We start from the raw sequence: 7,810 nt of genomic DNA on the forward strand, positions 1-7,810 counted from the left end.
TCAATTATGCAAGATAATTGCGTTTGGATAAATTTAAAAAAAAAAAAAAATTTCATTATTGTGTAAATAATAATAATAATAATAATAACGAAAACTGACAACGATTCTTTTAATAATAATAATAATAATGATAAAGGAAAAGAAAAAAAAAAAGAAAAAAAAAACTAATCGAGATTCGTGCAGTGCAATTCGCATTTTTTTTCAAACTTGTCAAAGATGAGTTAATTCCACGATGACTCGTGGAAAAAGAAAGAAAAAGAAAAAAATTCCAATTCAAAATTTAATAATAAGAATTTTTTTACATGCACACACAAAAATGATTTAAGTGGATGAAAAAACGAGAAGAAAATCGATTGCTCAAGTGTTGTTGTTGTTGTTACCAACATTCCGTAATTGGTCGATTATATTTTCATATTGCCAACCGACACTTCAAAAAAAAAAAAAAAAATTTGTTTCCCCTTTTTTTCTCCTTCGAAATCATATAAAGAATTTTTTTTAAAAGTTTGAGAACAACGAAACGAAAGAGGAAATCAACCGGAAACGTTAATTCCGTTAGATACGAAAAAAAAAAAAAAACTTCCGCCATCTTTGAATCGTTTCAAACTAATACCAACAAAAAATAAAAATAAACTTCCGCCATATTGAATCGTTCCGAATTAATCCGAGCAAAAAATAAAATAAAAAATATTAAAAAAAAAAAAAAGTTCTTTCCTTTGTCGCTCTCGTATTTTGCTACCGTTAAAAAAAAAACCCGGAAAAAGAAAATGGCGACATTGCGACGCGTTTCCGTTTTGACAAATTAAAAAAATTCGTATTTTATCATTTTTTTTATAACGTCTTCGAAAACAATCAAGCAATTAAACGACAGCAAATTTTTTTTGCGACGCGTAAACGGAAACACTCGCAGCAACTCACGCTCTCTCCCATTCTCGCGAGTAAAAATAAAAATGGCGGAAATGATTTTCCTCGTATCAATTTCCGTTACGTCATTTTTTCCCGCCAAATTTTTTTAAAAAAACAAAACCTAAAACGATTCACAGGAAAAAATATTTCTGTTTATTTACTTACGAACGTTTCCGAAAGTTGTTATTATTATTTTTTTTTTCTATTTCCACGACTAAATTTAAAACAATCAAATTCGTCATTGAACAGAAGAAGAAGAAGAAGAAAAATTGTTCGCGTATAATTTTTTCTTTACCAAAAAGTCATTGAAAGATTTTTTCACGGATGCTGCGGTGGTGCTGTAACAATTATACGATCAGGACCGTATTTTGCGTAACGAAGAAAAAAAAAAGTACCTTAAAATATACCTTTTCGACTTGAACCACTACCACTACCTGACACGTTAAAAAAAATTATCATTATTATTATTATTATTTTACTAGCACACAAATTATTTATAATTTTCCAATTACGAACCTGACCCGGTATTTTTAAAAGATAATTGCCATCACCTCTACTACCCCTACCACCACCACGCGGACACAATCATTATTATTATTATAACAATTGGTAAGAACAAAAAAAAAAAAAAAATTTTTTTTGTCTTTATAAGGATGGAAAAAAAAAAAATAATATTATGGACCGAAAATGGAGAAAATGGTGTCCAATTGGAGCAAAGCGAATGACGCCATCGTGAATTAAGAGAGAGAGAGAGAGAAGGAAGGGGGGGGGGAGACAAAAGAAAGAATAAAAAAATCCGACGGGGTTCGTATACACGTTTGCACTTCCGTCGGGGTTATTCCCCATTTTGGGGGTGTATAAAGACAAAAAAATTCTACCACGGCAACGTCGTGTCAAACAAAGAAAAAAGATTTCGTATATATATGAGAGAGAGAGAGAGGAGGGGGGAAACAGTTAAAAAAAAAAAAAATTATCCCGATCGAGGCTATTCTATTCTAGCAGACAATAATGGCACCTATTTACACGTTAAATTCCATCATTTATCACTGTCACTGACACAAAAAAAAAAAAAAAATTTTCAACCGGGAGTTTCTACGAATGATTATCATCATCATCATCCATTGTTCCTGCTACTAAATTGAAATTACATTATCGGCAACCCGTTTACGTATCGTCGTGGAAGAAGAAAAAAAAAAATTCCCCCCTTTCTCCTCATCCTCCTCATCCTCCTGGAATAAGATTAATGAAATTGTTTCTTTTTTTTTTTTTTTTTTAAATTCGAAAACCGCCGGAAAACATTTCTCGCGTTTCTTTTGTTTTCACGGTATTTCGATTATTCGATATCTCGAATCGAAAAAAAATTTTTGAAAATCGTTCGTATCAGCAGGTGAAATCCGCCATTTTTAATCGAGCTCACACCTAACACACACACACACCCGATTCCATACTTTCACCACATTTGATTTTTTTTTTTTTATAATTAAAATTAAACGTAATCATCATCATCATCATCATCATCATCATTATTATTATTATTCTGGAAAGAAAGAAAGCCACGGCGAACGAAAAATAATAAATTTTTTTTTTTTTTATTTTACCCATCGAATAATTTCAATAAACGTTTTCGTCCCATCTTTTCACCCTAAAAAAAAAAAAAAATGGCGGACATCTTTCTTCTTCTTCTTCTTCTCTATTGCATTCCATACGTTCCCCATCATCATCATCATCATCATCATGGCGTTCGACCCCCCATATTTAATCGATTATATAAATTCGCATTCATTTTCATTTAAATCTTTTTTTTCCCCTTTTAAAAAATTCCTTAACTTTTTTCTTTCTTTCCCCCCGAATTGTCCGTAGAGCGAGAGAGAGGGGGGAAAGGAGGGAAGTGACATTTTCCCCTCACGTAACAAATCGAAATTTTATCCTTGTGACATCAAATAAATAACAAACAAAATCCGTAACACTTTTATTCGCTTACAAAATTTTTCTTAGAACAACAACAACAACAACAACCACGACAAAAATGGCCGAAATTGCCGTAAAATCAACAAAAATTCAAACGAATCGAACAACGGTAACGTTACGTAAGAGTTTGAAAAATAATAATAATAGTAATGATAATGATAATAATAATTATTAACAATATTGTTTTTTTTTTTTTCGAACGCTAAAAAACTTTACATAATAACACGACAAATTCGAATTCGTGACGGAAAAAAAAATAAACGCGCACTCACGCACGCACGCACGCACACGCACTCACGCACACGTACAAAAGGAAAAGTAAACAAAACGCGGCGGACGAACGCTTTGCGAACGTGAAAATTAAGAAGAAGAAAAAAAAAAAAATTTTTTTTCTAATTGTGACACAATGACAATCATCAAACAAACGTGTCAAGTTGTTGCTCCAAAAAAAAAAAAAAAAAAAAAAAATATATAAATAATAATAATAATAAGTCGATTGCCATCGCTTTGAGTTTCTGCTATTATTATTATTATTATTATTATCATTATTATTTTTCCTTCCATCCGTTCTTTTCTTTTCTTTCCCAACAAGTGGTGGTGGTGGTGTCTTGTGTTATCTTTTCAAACGTCAAGTTTTTTTTAAAGACATTTCCACTTGACCGCGTATAGTCAATATTTATTCAACGAAATTTATGAATCGAATTCGTTCCCCTCCGTTCCCCCACTTCCTCTCACCCCTTCCTCTCCTCCTTGGATTTCGTCACTTTTTTTTTTTTTTTTTTTTTTTTTACGGGGTGCCGTGACACTAGCTCACGTTCGACTTTTTCTCTCTCTCTCTCTTTCGATTTCCTTTTGACGATTGATGACGTCACAATCCATCACCCGGTGATTATATTTTTTTACCGACCTCCCCCTTCCTCCCCCCCGTCGAATGAGAAAGAGAACGACAGCAAAATGCCGTCGGGAAATAAGCGCAAAATTTGATTTAATAAAAAAAAAAAAAAAAAAAAAAAAAACAATCGACCGCCATATGAATTTAATTAATTTTCGTGTCAATAAATAAAAAATAATAATAATAATGATGATGATAATAATGATAAAATTAAAATAGAAATTTTTTTTTAACGACGACAGGTTTCGATTAAGGATTTATCGCATTTACGATTATTATTATTATATCGAAATACTTTTTTTTTTTTTTTTTTTTAGTGCTAGCAGAAGAAATTTCCAAATTAAACTTTCACATCGGTAAACATTTCGAAAACCATAAAAAATTCCTTTTTATTATTATTATTATTATTTAACTTCTTTTATGGATTTTCTTATCATTTTCACTCTTTCGATAATAATAATAATAATAATTTAACGGTCGCCATATATATCGACAAATTATTATTATTATTTTTTTTTTTCATTTTTCCATCGATTCCGAAAACGACCATTTTTCTCTCTCTCACTCTTCCTCTTGTTGTCTCTCTCTCTCTCTCTCTTTTTCCCTCCCAACATCTGTTTAATTGATTCGTTCACAACGCGATATGGGCGTCGACTCCATTGCGCAACATTTAAAAAAATTTTTTTTTATTTTCTCTCCAACAATTTTATACTTCCACGACCGATTTACACACAAAATCCCTTCGACTTTCGATTATTATTATTATTATTATCATCATTGTAATCGTACAGCGAACGTCTAACTTGATTCTTTTCCCTACCTCCCTCTCTCTCTCTCTCCCTATCTTCTATTCTCTGAACGGATACGAAACGAAAAATCGAAAAACCGGAAATGATTAAAATCAACCCACACAGATTGAGACTTTACGATTTTGAACCTTCGGCCCATTGTTATTTAATTAGAATCGTTTTCACTTTTCAGACGAATCGAAGGAAACGGAAATAAAAATTATTTTACACGCATTCGCGACGGCGGCAAATATGAGAAAATTATTCGGCCATTTTCCAAAAGAGAAACCTTGACCAATAGCAAAACGAAATCACATTAATCTCATTTTTTTTTTTTTTTTTTAAACCATTCGTTTTCGATCGGAAATCAATACTCGAATAAAATTTTGCTGGGATTCAAAAAAAAAAAAAAACTCAAACGACCGTTAAAAAAAAAAATTTTTTTTTTTTCAAACAATCATCATCATCGTAACTTTCTAACGCCGATTTCTTTCCATTTAAAAAAATATTATTATTATTATTAAAGTAATAATAGAAAGTGGTGGTAGTAGGAGTGGTAGTGGTAATAAACACAATGAAAAATATACATTCATTAAAAAAAAAAAAACAAATTAATGTTAAACCAAAAGAGAGAGAGAGAGAGAGAGAGAGAAAGAAAATGTCGAATATTTTTATATCGATGTACACAAGGTAGTAGGTAAAATTTAAATGCAAGAAACGCAAATATGCGTGCGTGCGTGTGCGTACACGCACACAAACACTCGATGAAAAATAATCTTGTTTCTTTTTGATCCCCACACACACACACACACTTCTTTGGGGTCAAAGGGAACCTAACAGAACGCATACATTACGTCTTACTAAATGGTACCTAGCCTACCACCCGTCGTATGAAGGAAAAAAACGGAAAATTACCGACGCATTAACAAAACAAAGTTTCCACCATCACTCGAACGACCTTTGGGGAGGGGGTAAGAGAGGGGGAAAGGGTAAAACGACAGCGAAAAAGAAAAAATTACTTCGTCACCGCCGACCGTCATAGTTCGCGCGTGACGTTGCGGATGCTGCGAATGTACCATCAAACGTTTTTTCAACTACGTCACGACGATCCGATCATCTCGCGAGGTAGTGCGTGTGCCTTACTTACATTTTTTAAAAACCTTAACCTCGTTTCCCGTGCGAGAGAGCGAGCGAGAGAGAGAGAGAAAGAGAGAGAGAGCGAGCAAACGATTCGCATAAATTTAATAAGTTTACAATTTATTTATGTACGTATTTTAATTTTAACCCCTGGGGGTCATCATCATCATCATCATTATTATCAACGTTAAAAGGTGGGCCCTCTCCTGATTTTTTTTTTCTCCTTTTTATATATTGAAAGACAGTTTAAGGCCAACCGAAGCATTCGAAAAATAAATAAATAAATAAATAAATAAATATTGAAAAATGAAATGACGCAAATTACAATCGTTAAATTATTATTATTATTATTATTTGTTTTACGAACGCACACCCCCCCTCCCGCTTTTCCTTCCACGTCTTCCTTTTCCTTCTTCTTCCACGATTTTTTTTTTTTCATTCGACGTCAGAACAACAACGAAATCATTTTCGAACGTGACTCTGAATAAGTTTTTTTAAAAAAAAAAAACGACAGCGTTTTTGCTGATGCAAGAAAACAAGGATAAAACATAAAAAACAACAAAGACAACATAATTTTTGCATGTGAAATCATAAAACAAAAACAAAAATGTTGCAAAAAAAAAAAAAAATTTTCGGCCGAGAGAGAGAGAGAGAAAAAAGGTGTAAGATTAGTGACGAAGCAAATCCCATTGTTTAAACTTTTAATTTTTTCACAATAATAATAATAATAATAATAATAATAATAATAATAATAATAATAATAATAATAATAGTCATTATTATTAACTCATTAATTTGCAAAAAAAAAAAAAAAAAAATTGTTTTTTAAACGAATAATTAATAAATATGAACGCCGTAGAGTTTTGTCGCGAAAAAAAAAAAAACAAAACAAAACAAAATACGACGAAAATTGTCGCGAAAATTCGAAAATACGCGGGAAAAAATTTTTTTTTTAAATTTCACATTTTGAAACACGTCGTCATCGTCGTCGTCATCATTCAAATCTTTTATTATTATTATTATTATTATTATTATTATCATTCCAATTAAATTTATATATCTTTTATTATTAATAATAATAATAATAATAATAATAATACTTTTATTTTTCTCTATTCTTTTAAAAAAAACGTATAAGGAACGGACTCGACATTTATAACGAACCAGACGATGGATCATCAATCACGCGTTTTAATACGCGTTGCGTGCGTTTCGCGTGCCAAAAATTATTCAAAGACCGAAAGTAGATTAATTACCTGTAATTAATAATAAAAAAAAAGAATGAAATTCGAACAATAATAATAATAAAAGTTTCCTTTTTACCAATTTTTACCCCGCCCCACTCCCTCAACGCCCCCCGCCCCGGCCTCCTCCCCTTTACGGAGAGAAAAAAAGAAAATCGGGTGAAATGTAAAACGCACGATCGAAACAATAATTCCTTTTCCTTTTCTCATTCCTCTCAATTCATTTTCGAGCAAATAGTAATCATACGAAAAAGCAGAAGACAAACAAATAATAATAATAATAATAATAATTCGGATTATGGCAACGGGGATGCGCTCTCGATATTTTTATGAAAAAGTCTCCGAAAAAAACAAACAAAATTCGAAACCGCAATTTTCTTTTTTTTTTTTTCCTTCCCCTTCTCTTTCACCCATTCCCCACCTTCTTCCTCCCGTTTCGTTGGACGAAAATTTTTAAAAATCGTGTCACCAGAATATCGTCGTGCCATAAGTAGTAAACGACGGGGGCGATATTCATCCACTTAACGTTTTGCGTGCGTTTCTTTTTTTTTTGTTTTTCGTTCTCCTTTCTTTTTTTTTTTTTTTATAATATTTACATATAATTTGAATAACGAAGTAAACAAATTTCTTCTTTGTCATTTCCACGTCGTCGTGGTTTTAGTTCATGTTTTTAATGCCCCGTTTTTTTTTTTTTTGCCGAAACAAAATTTTCCATCCATTCGTTCTCTTCGGGTTTCGTCATCGTGAAAAAATATTTACTACGTACATGATATGAATTCTACCACCACGTCGCGTTATTTTAACAATAATAATAATAATAATAATAATAATAATAATAATAATAATAAAAACCATCCGCGCGGCCTTGGCAATTATTA

This window comes from Pediculus humanus, genomic scaffold (genome assembly GCF_000006295.1).
Source record: "Pediculus humanus corporis 1103172108281 genomic scaffold, whole genome shotgun sequence".
NCBI classification, from domain to species: domain Eukaryota; kingdom Metazoa; phylum Arthropoda; class Insecta; order Psocodea; family Pediculidae; genus Pediculus; species Pediculus humanus.